This window comes from Pleurodeles waltl, chromosome 8 (genome assembly GCF_031143425.1).
Source record: "Pleurodeles waltl isolate 20211129_DDA chromosome 8, aPleWal1.hap1.20221129, whole genome shotgun sequence".
Lineage (NCBI taxonomy): Eukaryota > Metazoa > Chordata > Amphibia > Caudata > Salamandridae > Pleurodeles > Pleurodeles waltl.
The window spans coordinates 1,438,213,119-1,438,231,773 of record NC_090447.1 but is presented as its reverse complement, the minus strand read 5'-3'; positions in this window follow the sequence as shown (position 1 = coordinate 1,438,231,773).

Below are 18,655 nucleotides of genomic sequence, written 5' to 3'. Positions count from 1 at the left end.
CTCACACAATAGGGTCGTTAACCCCCCACTGATGTTTGGAGCCTGTGCTGAAAGGAGAGAGGGGGCACTCCCAGAACCAGTTGTAACTGGCTGGAACCTCCTCTCCCTACCATTGTAAAACACTGTAAGAACTGACTATATGTACAGGGGAATTTTCCCCACAATTTGGAGACTCTTGGAATCATCTTGGAACTGGACACCAAAGGCTGAAAGGACTCACCAGGAACCGCCATGGACTGCTGCTGCTGTGCTGACCTGTGACCTGCCTGGTCACTGTGAAGGACTTGCCACTTGCTGCCTTTCCCTTGTGCTGGCCTGTAGCTGGGCCCTCCACCTGAGGACCTTGTCTTAAGATTCTGCTCCCAGGGGCAGGGTGCTGTGGCCCCTGACCCCTGCATCCATTTCTTCACGAGGGGTGCTTCTCTGTGGTTTGCAGCGCGCTTATGGAGCCTTGGGAGCTCGTAGGCTCCTGGCTGCATTGTGCCCCTTTAAATAAGATCACTGCAGCGGCCTGGGAAGCTGGAAGAACACTCGCGCACCGCATCGGGTGCAGGCGAGTGTCTGCTCGGGCCCCAGGAGGGCTCCGATCTTCTTGTGGCTTCACGGCAGGACCAGGGGAAGGCGCGGGGAGTGCCCTCTTTCCCCTGGCCTCTGCGTTAGGAGCAGGACGCTCCTTTTCTGCTCTTAGGTGAAACGGGCATTATTGTGGGCCCCCCCCTTGGTGGAAGGGCCAGTGCCTCCGGGTTAAGCCTGACTGCTCGTGCCAAGCTACCAAGGGGGTGAGCAGGGGTTATCTTGGACGTGTAACTCCCTTGCCCTGACTAGAGTGGCTAAGTTCTGCCTGGCTGAGGTGCATACCCTAGCCAACCAGAAACCCCATTTCTAACACTTAGGTTACCTGAAAACACCCAAGGGCATTATGGGGCACTCCCTGGTAGGAGCAGTGAATAATAAATGCGTGGTTCTGGCCACTCACTTATTATTGACTTGTTTCCATTTTTAAAAAACGTTCTTGGGATCCCAGCCCCACTGGCTCACTGGTCCTGCAGGAGCCGGCATCATCATCTTTTTTTAATATTTTAGTGGGGTGCACCTGTGCCCATCCAGGTCACCCCACAGCAGGTTCCTCATTGGGAGCTGCGGTGGGAGGCCCAGGGCCAGTGCAGCCCCTCCGGCTTCTCCTCTTGCACCCATCCTAGTGCAGCGGAAGCCAGCATTGCTTCTCCTCCACAGGAGCAGTTTTCCTTTGCTCTTGTGGGCAAGAGCAATTCAGAGTATTCCACTGCCCAAGAGCTCAGGCCGGGACAAAGTTTCATTTTCTCATCTGGCGGGAGCTGCTTTGTGCTCTTGCCAGAAGGGAGCACATTACACTCCCCCTACTGGAGCTCTCAAGTGAAAAAATAGAAAGTGTCCCTGGGTCATAAAATGGCTCTGGTAGGGGCCACTTCTCTCTTCATTTGTAAAGTTACGGCCCCAGGGAATTGGTTATCTGGGGCTTTTTAAGGCTGTGGGAGCCCTGTTGATGTGGTAGCAGCCAATCAGATCTCACCATGAGAACTGTTTGCTTCATGGATACTCTCCAGCATGCAATATACGTTTTTGAGTCTTAACTACTCAAAAACTACTAAATGGATTTACACAAAATCACAAAAAGCACTCTTTTTGAACCAAGATCTATATTTCTGCAAAATATGGTATAAATCCATTCAGTGTGTTGAACTGTGGTTGTGTCTAAGGTGCCCCAAAACTTTCCAGGAAGGAGTTAAGGTGGAAGTATTTTTTTTACAAATGTCATGAAGATTTGTAAAAGGGCGCTAAAGATATGAGCAAACCAAAACATGCTTATCCTACGGAAACACCATCTGTACTACCCAGTAATAACTGCCACTAGGTAATATTTATTTATCTATATCTTCAAGGTATGTCATGTGGAGTTAAGAACTAGCCCTAAAGGTTTTGATTTAACTGGCCAACCAATCAGTTTCTTATTAGGCTTATGTCGAGTCCACCCAGAGGAAGCAAGCACTTTGACTGATTTTAGATTGTAAAAATCAAGCTGAGCCAGCGTTATTCAAATTGTAACGGTATAAGAAGCAACTTGCTTTTAAAAACTCTGCGACACTTACATTGGAAGAATGGCACTTTCCTTAAAGGCATAATGTTTCTGAAAGGCACTATGTGGGACCCTGTACTTTGTGTTAGACATAGAAACAAACAGAAGATAATGTTGGCCCTCGCCCGCCACCATAGTTTTGTTTCCATGTTTGCATTAAGGAGTTTCACGTTTTCGCTACTGTACATGGGTTACTCCGTCATATCTTCGCGAAGCAGCTGACCTCATTACAAAGAATGAATCTGGACCTTGGTAGTCTTCGTCGCTATAGTTATGTTGGGAAAATAATTGGAAATGCATCCTACTTATCAAGAGTTTGCATAGTTTCGATTCTGAAAGTTTCGTAACTTAGAAATAAAACTTTGCAAACGTTGCAATACAATCAAGTTAAAAAAAATAGTGAAAAGCTCTCTTGATAAGTCTACAGAGAAATGATTCAAGCGATATAATTCCTGTGGGAAAAAAAAAACGTTTTGATGGAAAATTCTAGTGAATAATTGTGTTTTTTGGGGGGGAGGATGGAAATATCACGTGCGCACGAATTCGGACACAGCTGATAAATTTCTCAGCTTTATGAACTGCCAGTGTGGGCTTTTCTTTCCCTTACATTTACTATGAGCTACAGAGGTCTTGTTTTTGAGGCCATAAGTTAAACCTTCATCACATTGCTGAGCAAACCTGGTACGCTTGATTTACCGCTCGTCTTATTGCAGACTGCCTTGTTATTAAAATATTACACCAGCTTCACTGCTGCAGGATCTGAAGCAGTCGGCGTTATAAACCAGCGACGTTGTGATTTTACACGATTTAATTTGACAAAATGTCTGTCGCAGGCTCTAGTAAGAACTCTGGCATTTTGGAGACAGCTTGGGAGAAGTGAAACACACACTGAAGTGGCGCAATTGTATAAACGTCATCAATGGAATTGTTCTACCAGTCGATACTCATGGACAGAGGAGCACAGTGCACCTCCCCCCCACCCTTTTTGGATGGTCCTGTCCTGACTCCCAAATGCCAGACGTACCCAAACCACTGCATTATCACTGTAGAACCACAGAAGTGATCGACAGATGAGACATGACGGGTGAAGCATGGTATAAGAAGGGACTGTAGCTGTGCATGGTGAAGACAGATAGCAAGAAGAGCAGAGACTGAACAGAACACTATGGGCCTCATTGCAACCTCGGCGGTCTTTTATAACGACGGCCGAGGCTGCGGGTGCCAGTATACCGCCAGTGGTGGCAGTATATCTGGCTCCCTATTTCGACTTTTCCGCTGGGCCAGCGGAGGGTAACAGTGTTACCGTCCGCTGGCCCAGCGAAAAAGTCACATCAACATTGCAGCCGGCTAGTAATAGATCCGGCGGCAATGCTGATGTGCAGCGGGTGCAGTAGCACCCGTTGCACATTTCATTGCCTGAAATTCTGGCAGTGAAATGCGCGATGAGGCTGTGCCTGGGGGCCCAGGCACTGCCCATGCCAAGTGCATGGGTAGTGCAGGGGACCCCAGGGGCACCCCGAGTCCCTTTACTGCCAGCCTTCCTGGATTACGACCGACATGACCGCCAGGACCACCATGGCGGTATACCGATAAGGCTGGCAGTACCGCCAGCCTGTTGGCGGTACTACCGCCATTATAGCCCTGGCAGTCATCGACCGCCAGGGTTATAATGAGGGCCTATATGTAAGCAGCACAGAGAGAGGTGATAGCTGAACGAGGACTAGGCATGTCATTCAGTGTGAGTGACAGTGGTTAAAAAGAGATCGAGAGCAAAGCAGGACTCACAATAGAAACACAAGGATTCACTGGACGGGGCAGGGGTGGGGAATTTATTGAAGATCATGTGTGGGAGAGATGGTATGGTATGTATGTATGTATGTATGTATATAGTATTTCTATAGCACAAATCTACTCAAAAGCCAGCAGAGTGCTGCACAGTGTCAAAGACAAGCATAAAGAATTTGACTAATCGGAAATGTAGCTGGTTTGCAGACAATTAATATAATATAGTATAGTGTGCTTTGAAGTGGTGTGTCTTCAAATGTTTCCTAAATTGAAGCAGTGTGGAGGCGGTCCCAATGAATACAGTGATGGTGTTACACACTGTGGTGCTGGTTAAATAGATAGAACTTGCCATGGTTACCTTGACTGCATTCATTTATTTTCTTTTTTACACTTCTTTATATGCAGCTTGATGGAGTCCTAGCTGATAGTGTGCCAAGAACAACCAGAGAGGTTCATCTTGTTTGCAAAATAAGAGGGGGTGCCAGCCGTTGTGGCTTTTGTAAATGCAGCTAGTTTTAAAGGTGGTGTGGACCGGCTAGTGAGCCAATGGAGTTCCGTCAGTATAGGAGTGATCATATTACTTCAAGCCCTAAAAATAGGTCGGAACGAGGTTGAAGAGGGACTAGTCATGGAACGAGGGGTGGTGTGAAGCAATATACAGTGTTCATTGGTGTCTCGCTCATACCTTTAAACAACAAAAGCACAGAATCACTGGACAATGCTGAATCTGCCACCTTAAACCCTAAGATGCCAGACCCACTGTAGTGCAGAAACCTAGATTTTAAGAAATGCATGTACACGCGGTCCTTAGTAAGTAAACTTACAAGGGGACGCGTACAGGTCGATGAACCTTCTGAGTCGCATGGAGTATCCTAGCCACATATTGTCCACCATAATGGTAGCTAACATCGATAATCAAGATACATTCTATGAAAAAACTACTTTAAACCTTAATACTCAAGAATAACCACTACTCAGGAAAAGGGTTAAAAAGTTTTATTCCCTATTGCTTACATTTCTAATCATCTGTTAATTCAATCTTTATTCAAATCAATTCTTTATTAATTCATCAGTTATAAGACATTATGGCGGTCATTACAACCCTGACAGTCCAAGACCGCCAGGGCTGTTGTGACGGAAGCACCGCCAACAGGCTGGCGGTGCTTCCAAGGTCATTACGACCTCCGGGGCCGGCGGTTTCCCGCCAGGCTCATGGGATTACGAGTCCCCGACTGCCAGCCTTTTCCTGGCGGTTTGAACTGCCAGGAAAAGGCTGGCGGTATGGGGAGTCGCGGGCCCCTGGGGGCCCCTGCACTGCCCATGCCACTGGCATGGGAAGTGCAGTGGCCCCCTGACAGGGCCCTGTCCAGCTTTTCACTGTCTACATAGCAGACAGTGAAAAGTGCAACGGGTGCAACTGCACCCATCGCACGGCCACAACACCTCCGGCTCCATTTGGAGCCGGCTCCTGTGTTGCGGCCGAGATCCCCGCTGGGCCGGCGGGCGGAAACCAGGTTTCTGCCCGCCGGCCCAGCGGGGATCTCAAAATGACCGTGGCGGGAGTGCGGCCGCATTGGCTGAAGCCGCCCACCAAGGTCATAATGAGGGCCTGTTTCTTAAGGAAAACATATGCGTCAAAGCAATACCATAAGCTATGAATATCAGCATTAATAATGTAATTCAGCAATTAAGTTTGTCAGTCATTTGTCACTGTCAACGTCACCCCTAACAACCTACCTAATCAAGATTAGCATTAGCATGTGGGTCTTCATGCAAAAGCAATTTAGAGAAAAAATCAATTTAGAAAAATTCTACCTAAGCGAGAATCTCTATAAAACAGCACAGTTGGTACCTAGAAGAAGAGGCACAAAATTGTCAGTCACATTTTCACAGAGTATGAGCCCAATATCAGCACCTCGGACAGCGTGTCCTGACGTCATCAATTTTCTTCCCACAGTTTGGATTCCTCACCCCTCTGCATGGCTTTTTATTAGGTTTTCCCAGTCCAGCCCAGTAATTGCTAATTGGTCAATCGGTCGGAGGATATGACTCTAACCTATAGTTTTTATTTACCAAATCATATTCTTATATTTCACAAAATGTTGATTGGTTCTTCTTGCGATGAGGACATCATCTGGCTCTTCAGGTATCAAAATTGTTGCACATGGTTCTCTAGTCAGTGCTTCCATTGTTCAAGTCCTGGGAAAGTACATTTAGCCTACACTACACAAAATTGTTTCAAATTTTCTTCACCATCTCCTGTCCGTCGGTACATTGCAGAATGTTCTAGCTAAGTGACCGGTCCACACCATCTTTAAAACTGGCTTGCAAGGCGTTCAAATTCTCCATGTTCAGAGCGAGCAAGGCCCAGTGAAACTAGGCCTCTGGTATGGCTAACTTAAAACTATTGAATTAATACAAAACATAGGTTATACATCTCATTATGGCATTTTAGTAAATTTTTCTCATATGTTTTCATTATTTCGCATATTTTATGTTATTTTAGTACACATGGTGATAATACCCGAGGGCACATTTTCAAACGCAGACATTATTTTCTGTTATTAATTTCTCCATGCATTTTTCTCATTTAGTAAACACACATATAAGTCATTAATAATTTCATAATTAACATATCTGCTCCTACACTCTCTATCTCTCTAATATTGCTTCAATTTTAGGGGCTCCGAGCCAGTTAAAATAAAAATAAAATTACAATTCAAGGTTAAAACTAAAAATAGAAAAGTTACAATTGGGGTTATTTCAGGGAAATATATCTACAGTAATGATATTATTGCTCTCATCTAAGACCATTCACCAGGCTCCCTGAAGCTCCTGCTATATGCTACCTTTAATCCTACTGTATTGTCTCAAGACTTATATTAGTATTAGATTTATGTCCCACCTCTATATCTGAAAGACAAAATCTCAGCAAGTTGTGGCAGAAGCTCTCTGGCTAATTGTCCCAAGCATCCTTTCAGCAAATTTCTATGACCTTTCTTGCAGAAATATACTCTAAACACAGAAGGCATCGATGTGGAAAGTAGTGATACTACTCCTGCTGCCCTAGATTGACAATATTGACAAGTTATAGGCAGGTTCTGGATCGTACCACAGAGAAGAGTGTGCACACATTTGATTTTAGAATGGAATTAAAAGTGAAGTCTCCTGGAGCTTTTGATTTTAGAATGGAATTAAAAGAGAAGTATCCTGAAGCCTTCTTATTTCTTAATCAATCAATCAACCAATCAGGATTTATGTAGTGCTGCTCATCACACAACTGGGTATCCAGGTGCTTGAAGGTCTTGGACGGCTCATTCGGACAACCAGGTCTTGTGGGCCCTTCAGAATTCTGGATGTGAGATGATGGTCCAGAGCTGCGTGCAGAGGCTGTTCCAGGTATTTGCTGCCATGTAAGTGAAGAAGCGTCCTCCACTTCTGCTTCGAAAGATGCAGGGAGTGTGGGCAAGTGATAGGGAGGTAGAGCGTAATCTTCTAGATGGTTGGTGGAAGTTCAGGTTTTGGTTAATGTAGGCAGATCTTAGGTTGTGTAGAGCCTTGTGTGTGTAGGTCAGCAGCTTTAATTGGCATCTCTTCTGTATTGGGAGCCAGTGGAGTTGCCTGAGGTGGGGTGTGATGTAGGTTCATCGGGGAGGGTGAGGACGAGCCTGGCATTCTGTATGTTTTAGAGTCTTTGTAGGAGGTGTGCGTTGATTCATTCATAGAGAGTGTTGCCCGAGTCTAGTCTGCTGGTGATGAGGGCATGTGTCATGGTGCATCTTGTGTGTAGGGGTAGCCACTTGAAGATCTTACGTTGCATGCGCAGAGTGAGGAAGAGTATTTTGCCCTAGTCTAGTCTGCTGGTGATGAGGGCATGTGTCATAGTGCGTCTTGTGTATAGGGATAGCCACTGGAAGATCTTACGTAGCATGAGCAGAGTGAGGAAGCAGGCAGGGGAGACAGCGATGATCTGTGATTTCACGGCGAGCTTATCAATGATGATTCCAAGGTTTCTGGTTTGGCTGGCGTGTATGGGTGCTGCTACTAGGTCTGAGGACCATCGGGAGTCATTCCATGGGTTGCTGCGGAAGAACATTACTTCCCTCTTTTCCATGATTCAGCTTCAGGCAGTTGTTCTTCATCCAGTCACGGATGCTTGTCATGCATCTATGGAAGTTGGCCCTGGTGGTGGTAGGGTCCTCGATAAGGGAGAGAATGAGTTGGGTTTCATCTAAGTAGGATATTATGTAGAGACCATGAGATCTGATGATATTGGCCAGTGGGGTCATATATGTGTTGAAGATTGTGGGGCTGAGGGATCAGCCCTGATGAACACCATAGGCAATATCCTCGGGTTCAGAGGTGAACAGTGGTAGGTGGACCCTCTCTGTCCTTCCAGTGAGGAAGGAGATGATCCATCTGAGTGCATCCCTTTGGATGCTGATGTGGTGGAGTCTTTTGATCTGTGTGTAGCAGGATACAGTGTCAAGGGCTGCAGAGAGGTCAAGGAGGGTCAGAGCTGCTGTTTCTCCTCGGTCAAGGAGGATTCCAATGTCAAGTGGTGGCTGCAGTCAGGGAGGTCTTGGTGCTGTGATTGCTGTGGAGGCCGGACTGGGAGGTGTTAAGTAGCTGGTTCTGCTCTACATGTTTCATGAGTTGGCTGCTGATAGTCTTTTCCAGTACCTTGACTGGAAAGGGAGCAAGGAGGTTGGTCAGCAGTTTTCAAATTTTCAGGGGTCGTTGGAGGGTTTTATGAGTAGTGGTCTGACTTTGGTATGTTTTCAGGCATCAAGAAATGTTACAGTAGTGAATGAAGTGTTGAGCAGAGTGGTGAGTTCCTGGCCAATCCTTTGGTTTCCGGGGTTGAGATGTGGTGCGGGCATGGGTCTCTGGAAGGTCCTGAGTGGATGGATTACATGATGGAGGTGGTGTTCTGGGTAGGGATGTGGTTCCATGTGGGCAGTCTGCGGTTTGTGTCAGTTGCGGTTCGGGCGCATCTATCAAGGAAGTCTGTGGGTGTGGGTTGAGTTTGAAGTTTCTATATATGGTTGTTTTCTTGTCATGGAAGAAGTTGGCAAGGTTGTTGCACAGTTTTTGTGAGTATCCAATGTTGTTTTCCCTGGCAGCTGAGTTGGAGAACCCCGTAATGATGTTGAAAACTTCCTTGCTGCTGTTGGTGCTGGGCTCGATTTGTGCAGCTAGCGCTGTCAGAACATGCCATACCTCTGAATTTCAAGGTGGTGATGGCCATTAAAACTCAATCTTTAGCAGGTTTCAATTCATGTTGGAAAACAGAACAAGGGCATTCTATATGTGGAGTCCAACAGAGTTTGTCCCTCTATCACATCTGTTTTTTAATGTTTTTATTTCTTCTTCCACTGATGAGTAGTCATTCAGACTACTTTTCTGCATCTACATGGTAGGCACCAAAATCATGTTTAAGCTGTCCAAAATCAAGTGTGGATTCATGAAGGATTAGAATCAATACATGGAGAGTTTTAGATATTGGGTTATTGGTTGACTGGGTTGTGAGCCTTTGACAAGCAGCCACCACAATTCTAGTCAGGGTAAGGCATAAGCAAACCCCAAATTAACCGGCGTTCAAGCCCCTGCTAGTTTGGCACAAAGCAGTCAGGCTTAACTTAGAGGCAATGTGTAGGGTATTTGTGCAACACTTCAAGCAGTAAAGCAGACAAAACCCCACACAACAAGAATCTCACATCAAGTTAGAAAATGAGAGAAAATTATAATAAATGAAATAAGACCAAAACAACAAAAATCCAATCAGTGGAACAAGGATTATCAATTTTTAAAGGATAAACCGCAAAATAGCGCATAGAAGCACAAAGTGCCAACCGGGGATATCTTGTCACACTGGACCAGGTGAAATTGAAAAGTTCAGGCCGACTGCGAAGGAGCACTGGTCGGATACAATCCCAGATTAGTCCCATTGACGTTTTACCTTCTCATGTTTTGTGCCAAGAGTCCTGTTCATTTTGGAGAGGGCCGCAGGAAGCAAGGAGAGCATCGCGGGTGGTGGACTGCATGCCGTGAAGAGCAGGCTGGGCATCTCGGACAGGTGGTCTGGAGCTTTGGGTCAGCAGTCCTCCGCGGACTATCAATGCTACTGTGCAAGAAGACAGACTGGCAGCTACTCGCTCTGATTTGTGAGTTGCGAAGAGCCCAAAAGCTTGATTTTAGGAGCTTGAGAGGCACACCAAGGGTCAAGGGCCTGAGAAGTACAACTTTGGGGTCAGGAACTCACTGAAGACGGGCCCAGGAGCTATTGGTGAGCCTTTTATGTCCCTGAGGTTCAGACCAGGAGGCCAGCAGACTAGCCCTTTCAAGCCACTCTGGGGTCTTAGGTTCAAGATGGAGTTGCGGGTCCAGTTCTTCTTCCCCTGGCAAGAGGGCAATAGGCAACAGGTCAACACAGCAGAGTAGCAGTCCCTTTAAAGCAGCAGTCCAGCAGAGAGGCAGTCCTTGTAGCAATAAATTGGTCCTTCTTCCTGACAAAGTATCCACAAGTCCAGAAGTGTACTGAAGAGTTGGTGTCTGATGTCCTTCTTTTATACACAGTTGTGCCTTTGAAGTGTGGAGACACATCTAAAGGCATGCTCTTGAAGTGCACTGATGACCTGCCTTCCTTGCCCTGGCTCCAGACTAACTACAAGGGGTATACAGCCCTTTGTGTGGAGGCAGGACACAGCCTATTCAAGTGTAAATGGGGCTGTGCCCAGCTCCTCTTTCCCATTCTGCCAGTGATGACTCATCCAGACACACCTAAGCTGCTGCGGTATATGGATGTCTAGCAGGAATACAGTAAGCCCAACCTTCAACTAAACAGAGTCATGTGATCAGAGACAGGCTGCAGGCACCAAATGGCCAAGGGAAGAAAATTCCAACTTTCTAATAGTGGCATTTTCAGAATTATGATTTAAAATCTGACCACCATAAGTTATGATTTTATACTAGGATTCAAGAGACACCAAACATGAATCAGTTTTCTCTTCCCATTTGCAAATTACACTTCTAAAATGATACACATAAGGCAACTCCAATATTATTCTGCAGGAGATATAGGCCTTACAGTAGTAAAAAAAAATGTAAGAGTTTTTCACTACCAAGACATGTAAAACCTTAAAGCACATTTCCAACTTTCTAAAGACACTGCACCCTTCCTTGGAGCTGTCTACGGCCTACCCTAGGGGTACCCTTTATGTATTAAAAAGGAAGGGTTGGGCCTGGCAAAAGGTTTACTTTGCCCGGTCTAAGTGCCACTTTAAACTGCACAACAGGATCTTCAAAGGCAGACCTGAGACACGTCTAAAGAGACACTTAAGAGGGTGGCACAATCAGCATTTATTTTACAGGCCCTAGAATCATGTAGTGTTACTTACTATGGACATATAGGTAAATTAATTATGCCAATGGGGTATCACCCAATTCTACCATGTTTTATGGAGAGAGCACAAGCACTTTAGCACTGGCTAGCGGTGGTAAAGTGCAGAGAGTCCTAAAGCCCCAAAAAATTAATTAAGCGAAAAGTAGGAGGAGGTAGGCAAAGGTTTGGGGATATATTGAAGCTGAATCCATCTAAAGTAGAGATTCTACTAGTAGGTTTGCATAATGACTACTGGTCCAAACCACTGTGGCCTGCTCATGCTTCTTTCCCCATGGCAACTCGGGTACTAAGAGGAAAAAGCTTAGCCTTGCATCTGTGATGGTAGTTTTAGTAGTTTTTTCCTGAATTAACTATACTATGGTAGTCTACCTGAACTGTGCCTTATCATCTGTTGGAAGATGCTTTAGAATGTGTCCTACAATGTCTAAGATGCAGTAAGCATATAACACTGACAAACTTTAAAGGCTTGACTGCTGCTCCCCAAACCTTCTAGAAAAGGGAGATTAAAATCATCCAAATATCCACAGATGAAAATATGCACATCTATTGCTTTTATAAGAGTAACAGGGATGTTCAAGGTAGTATAGACTTGGGACATTGCTAGTATAGACTAGGGACATCTTAAAAAGCTGAGAACTATTTATGCACAGTGCATCTGAAAATCCTTCACCTAGCCTACATCTTAGCAGAAGCAGCCCAGTACATTGCTATAAGTACACTGCAAAGATGTATTAACATGAAATACCAAGTGAGATGGCACCCGTCTGTGCATCAAATGTTGCAGAGATGCCCATATTAAAAGAGACCAGTGTTCCATAAAAAGAACATGTACTTCATAGGAAAAATACGAAAATATTAAAAATGGTCAATGAGTGAAGAAGTAATGGAGAAATTAAGGATAAATGTTAGACAATTACATAAAGGGAATGTATTTAGGAAGAAAGTAAATATCCAAGATGGGGAATACTTATAATGCATTACAATCATTCAGCAATTTACTAGCCAATGAGCACAAACTGCAGGACAAGCACATTGTAGTCTAGTCAGTGATGTATGTTGCTCTATTTAAAGAACTGTCCTAGGTTGCTATGTGTTCTCATCTAACATTGCCAAAAAGGGAGTGGTGTTGCTCTCTGACAATTGTACATTGGACAGCTAGCAGGTCCTTGGCCTCATAGCACAGTTTCCTTATCTGGTGGATTTGCAAGCCACAGCTGGCATGTATATTTGGAAAGTTCATGGGCAAAGAATGTCATGCAAGGCCCTTTGTGTTGCATCTGGACCTCTGCATGGAATTAGACTATTGTTTATTTAACATAATGTGCATTGCTGCCGGATTTAGCCTTCACTGTAAGACCTGGCTTAAGACTGAGGAATCTTGATTATACCAACCACACTTTGGAGGCAACTCAGTCTTGGTGCAGTTTACTAAATTGTTAAATTAATAAATGATAGATTCAAAATTGATAATGTCATAAATGTTTTTGCTCCCCTCCTTCAATCCCTGCTACAATCCTGTACTAATGCATAACTCAAATATCTCCTTAACCTTTTTCCAGTAATTCAACACATGGCTAATCACCAACTGTTAAATTACCTAGGGCCTGATATATATGTTGGCAGGAGGGAACTCTGCCACAACAGCAACGGAGTCCTTAACCCACCAAAATACTGGTCAGTCTACCAGATTTGTATGTGGGCGAACCTTATGTTTGGCCACGGCGGAGACTACTCCTTCTCCGCTGTGGCCAAACTTATCGGACAGTCCTGTGCAGTAATGGCCATCACAGGCTGACCTTTCATTCCACCCACCTAATTTAGATGCCCGTAATATTTTTTTTATTTTTTATTTTGGGAATTTATAAAGCGCAACAGCTACTCAAAAAGTGTCTCAGCCCTAACAGTAAAATCTAATCCAATCAATAAAAGAACTAAAAGGCTGAGCCAAAGAGCCAACTCTTGAGAAGTTCCTTGAAAAGTAAAATGTCCCCAGTGGCATGGAGTTGTACTGGAAGAGCATTCCACTCCCTTGCAGCCAGATAAGAATAACAGCTGCTACCACATTTTTTCCTTCTAAATTGAGGGATGACCACGATCAAGGAACTGGAGGAGTGAAGTAACCTAACCGGTTGATAGAAATAAATCTCTTGGACTGAAGGCCTTGACAATAAAAAAAACTCTATGAGTTAAAACTAGGCCTTTCAACCTCATACGTTCCTTCATGGGCAACCAGTGCAGATGTTTTAGAGCTGGCTGGATATGAGCTCTCCTGGGGAGATGCAGCAGGATTCAAGCTGTGGCATTCTGCACTAGCTGCCATCTCCTCAGGAGGTAGGCAGGGAGACCCCAGTTGAGTGAGTTGACATAGTCCAAACTAGAGGTGATCAAAGCCTGGGTCATTGTTTTTTGCTGCGCAAGGGGAAGCAGATACAAACAGTTTTTAGAATTTTAGCAGGCCAAAACACTTACCTACTACCCCTGCCACCTGAGGAGCAAAAGACACAGGCCCTCATTACAACCCTGGCGGTCGGTGTTAAAGCAGCAGTAATACCTCAAACAGGTCGGCGGAAAAAAAAATTGAATTACGACCACGGCGGAAACCGCCAATATAGACAGCCACTTTAACACTCCGACCGCCACAGCGGTACAAACAAACAGCATGGCGGTAACCGCCAACAGACAGGCGGAAGACAATGTACCACCCACCCTATCACAACACGGCTATCTGCCACCTTTTCCGGGGCGGAACCAAAGCAAATAAAAACACGCCGGAAACAGTACACAGAAGGGAAAACACTCACCACTCCACACCACACGAGGAACCAGGACGCCATGGAGCCAGAACTTTAGATCCTGTGGGCGCTGGTCTTCCTGCTCCTAAATCAGGAGCTCCGAAGAAGGAGTCGGCGACCACGGTGAGTACTGCACCTACAACACAGGGGAGGGGGGAGGGAAAAGAGAGTGACACACACATGCAACACCCCCGCCCCCACCCTCACCCACAACACCATACACACAAATACATTCTGCAACATTACATACACACCCCCCTGGAAGAATGCAAGGACAAAAGCAAATGAGTTGAACGATTGTAATCATGAAAAAAACAGTAGTCAAAACTCAAAATACTGTATATACAATTATGTACACCAATTACACAAATCTGGATAGTGCACCAATCATTGTCCCTGGACCACTGGGCCCAAAATGCATGGGCGAGGCCCACACAGATACCTGACTCCAAACGGAGAGAACACTGGAGGAGCATCAGATCGAATTGAAACAGGCACCTCAGGGGGAAGGGGAAGGGGGGGGCACCTCAGCCTGATGATTGCACGACGCCACTACTCCACGAGGGGGCTCCATGCCCACTGCTGTATCCTGGAGAGTGCAAAGCCACAGTCTCTCAAGTCTCTCCAGTGGGTGGGTTGCCCACTGCTCTATCCTGGGGAGTGCAAAGCCACAGTCTCTCAAGTGGATAACAGTCTCCACTGGTTCTGGAGGGGGCATTGTGTCCAGAGTGCTTCATCCTGCCAAGGACTGAGGTAGTGGATGCCTGTCTCCACTGATTCTGGAGGGGGCTTTGTGCCCAGAGTGCTTCATCCTGCCAAGGACTGAGGTAGTTGATGCCTGTCTCCACTGGTTCTGGAGGAGGGCTATGTGCCCAGAGTGCTTCGTCCTGCCTAGGACTGAGGTAGTGGATGCCTTTCTCCACTGAAAGTGATGCATCATGGAAGCTGCCCAAGATCCTGGAACTCACCACCAGCCTCGGACGACTGACCACTGGGGATGGCAGCCATGTCTGCTGTGGTGCCACTGGCTCAGGATGTCGCGGGGTCGCTGGCAGTGCTTGCGGCGGTGCTGGCGGCGGGCTCTGTGGCAGCGGTGCTTGCGGCGGGCTCTGTGGGAGCAGTGCTGTCGGCAGGCTCTGTGGCAGCGGTGCATGCAGCGGTGCTTGCAGCGGGGTCTGTGGGAGCTGTGCTGGTGGCGGGCTCTGTGGGAGCGGTGCTGGCAGCGGCCTCTGTGGCAGCGGTGCTGGCGGCGGGCTCTGTGGCAGCGGTGCTGATGGCGGGCTCAATGACATCTGTGCTGGAGGCGGGCTCTGTGGCGCTGCAGATGGCGGTGCATGTGGCGGTCTTCTCTGCCGTACAGGTTGGCATTGACGTGGACAGAAGGTGTGACACTGGTCCCTCAGTCGGTGCCACCATGCCCTCTCCTGACCTGCTCTTAATTTTCTGGGCCTTCCCCACCTTGGATGGTGGTGCAGCAGGCTTGCCACTATCCCCTTTCATTTTCCCTGAGCCCTTGGTGGCAGGTGTTTTCTGCTTCTCCCTCCGGGATGTGGGCAACTTTTTAAGTTTGGCAGGTGGTGGAATGTCCTTGCCCTCGCTCCATGGCACACTGGCAGTCCTGATGTTCGGCGCACTCCAATAGCCCGCAGTTGCTGGCACCACAGTGCCTGGGGATGTGGTGGCTGAGGTGCTGGGTTGGGACCTTGAAAGCCTGCCCTAGGGGATGGACGGGGGGGAGGTGTAGGGAAGAGGTCAATATTAGCCAGGAAAATATTTTTTGACACACTGGGACAGGTAGATGGAGGGGGTTTGGGAGTGGAGGAAGAGGTAGTGGTTGTAGGAGGTGTACGTCTGCTGAATTTGGGTGAAGGTGCATGGGCTGGAGGCTGTTGTGAGGTGGATGGCTGTTGGGTGGGTGAAGCATGGTATGAGAAGGGACTGTAGCTGTGCATGGTGAAGACAGATAGCAAGAAGAGCAGAGACCGAACAGAACACTATGGGCTTCATTACAACCTCGGCGGTCTCTTGTAAAGACGGCTGAGGCTGCGGGCGCCAGTATACCGCCAGGGGTGGCAGTATATCTGGCTCCCTATTTCGACTTTTCCGCTGGGCCAGCGGAGGGTAACAGTGTTACCGTCCGCTGGCCCAGCGAAAAAGTCACATCAACATTGCAGCCAGCTCGTAATGGAGCCGGCAGCAATGCTGATGTGCAGCGGGTGCAGTAGCACCCGTTGCACATTTCACTGCCTGAAATTCTGGCAGTGAAATGCGCGATGAGGCTGTGCCTGGGGGCCCAGGCACTGCCCATGCCAAGTGCATTGGTAGTGCAGGTGCCCCCAGGGGCACCCCGAGTTCCCTTACAGCCAACCTTACTGGATTACGACCGACATGACCGCCAGGACCACCATGGCGGTATACCGATAAGGCTGGCAGTACCGCCAGGGTTATAATGAGGGCCTATATGTAAGCAGCACAGAGAGAGGTGAGAGCTGAACGATGACTTGGCATGTCATTCAGTGTGAGTGACAGTGGTTAAAAAGAGATGGAGAGCAAAGCAGGACTCACAATAGAAACACAAGGATTCACTGGACGGGGCAGGGGTGGGGAATTTATTGAAGATCATGTGTGGGAGAGATGGGATGATATGTATGTATGTATGTATGTATATAGTATTTCTATAGCACAAATCTAGTCAAAAACCAGCAGAGTGCTGCACAGTGTCAAAGACAAGCATAAAGTATTTGACTGATCAGAAACGTATCTGGTTTGCAGACAATTAATATAATATAGTATAGTGTGCTTTGAAGTGGTGTGTCTTCAAATGTTTCCTAAATTGAAGCAGTGTGGAGGTGGTCCCAATGAATACAGTGATGGTGTTACACACTGTGGTGCTGGTTAAATAGATAGAACTTGCCATGGTTTTCTTGACTGCATTAATTTATTTTCTTTTTTACACTTCTTTTTATGCAGCTTGATGGAGTCCTAGCTGAGAGTGTGCCAAGAACAACCAGAGAGGTTCATCTTGTTTGAAAAATAAGAGGGGGTGCCAGCCGTTGTGGCTTTTGTAAATGCAGCTAGTTTTAAAGATGGTGTGGACCGGCTAGTGAGCCAATGGAGTTCCGTCAGTATAGGAGTGATCATATTCCTTCAAGCCCTAAAAATAGGTCGGAACGAGGTTGAAGAGGGACTAGTCATGGAACGAGGGGTGGTGTGAAGCAATATACAGTGTTCATTGTGGTCTCGCTCATACCTTTAAACAATAAAAGCACAGAATCACTGGACAATGCTGAATCTGACACCTTAAACCCTAAGATGCCAGACCCAATGTAGTGCAGAAACCTAGATTTTCAGAAATGCATGTACACTCTTGCTAGCGCGCCCGGTCCTTAGTGAGTAAACTTACAAGGGGACGCGTATAGGTCGATGAACCTTTTGAGTCGCATGTTGTTACCTAGCCATGCATTGACCATCATAATGGTAGCTAACATCGATAATCAAGATACATTCTATGAAGAAACAACTTTAAACCTTAATACTCAAGAATAACCACTACTCAGGAAAAGGGTTAAAAAGTTTTATTCCCTATTGCTTATAATTCTAATCATCTGTTAATTCAATTTTTATTCAAATCAATTCTTTATTAATTCATCAATTATAAGACATTATGGCAGTCATTACAACCCTGGTGGTCCAAGACCGCCAGGGCTGTTGTGACGGAAGCACCGCCAACAGGCTAACGATGCTTCCAAGGTCATTACGACTGCGGCGGTTGCGCCGCGGTCGCACCGCCGAGGCCGGCGGTTTTCCGCTACATTTGCCCCGGCGGTGATAATCCACCAGGGATTACGAGTCCCCGACCGCCAGCCTTTTCCTGGCGGTTTGAACCGCCAGGAAAAGGCTGGCGCTACGGGGAGTCGCGGGGCCCCCTGACAGAGCCCCGTGAAGCTTTTCACCGTCTGCATAGCAGTCAGTGAAAGCGCGACGGGTGCAACTGCACCCGTCGCACGGCCGTAACACTGCCGGCTCCATTTGGAGCCGGCTCCTGTGTTGCGGCCGAGATCCCCGCTGGGCCGGCGGGCGGAAACCAGGTTTCTGCCCGCCGGCCCAGCCGGGATCTTAAAATGACCGTGGAGGGAGTGAGGCCGCATTGGCTGCCGCACGGCTGTCAGATCTTGGCGGGCGGCATGAGGGCTATTTCTTAAGGAAAACATATGCGACAAAGCAATACCATAAGCTATTAATATCAGCATTAATAATGTAATTCAGCAATTAGGTTCGTCAGTCATTTGTCACTGTCATCATCACCCCTAACAACCTACCTAACCAAGATTAGCATTAGCATGTGGGTCTTCATGTAAAAACAATTTAGGGAAAACATCAATTTAGAAAAATTCTACCTAAGCGAGAATCTCTATAAAACAGCACAGTTGGTACCTAGAAGAAAAGGCACAAAATTGTCATTCACATTTTCATAGCTACCTATCCAAGATGGATCAGCAACAAGTAAGTCTTCGTCTTCAGGTCATCAAATAGTCAGCTACAGATCAGGCTCAGAGTATG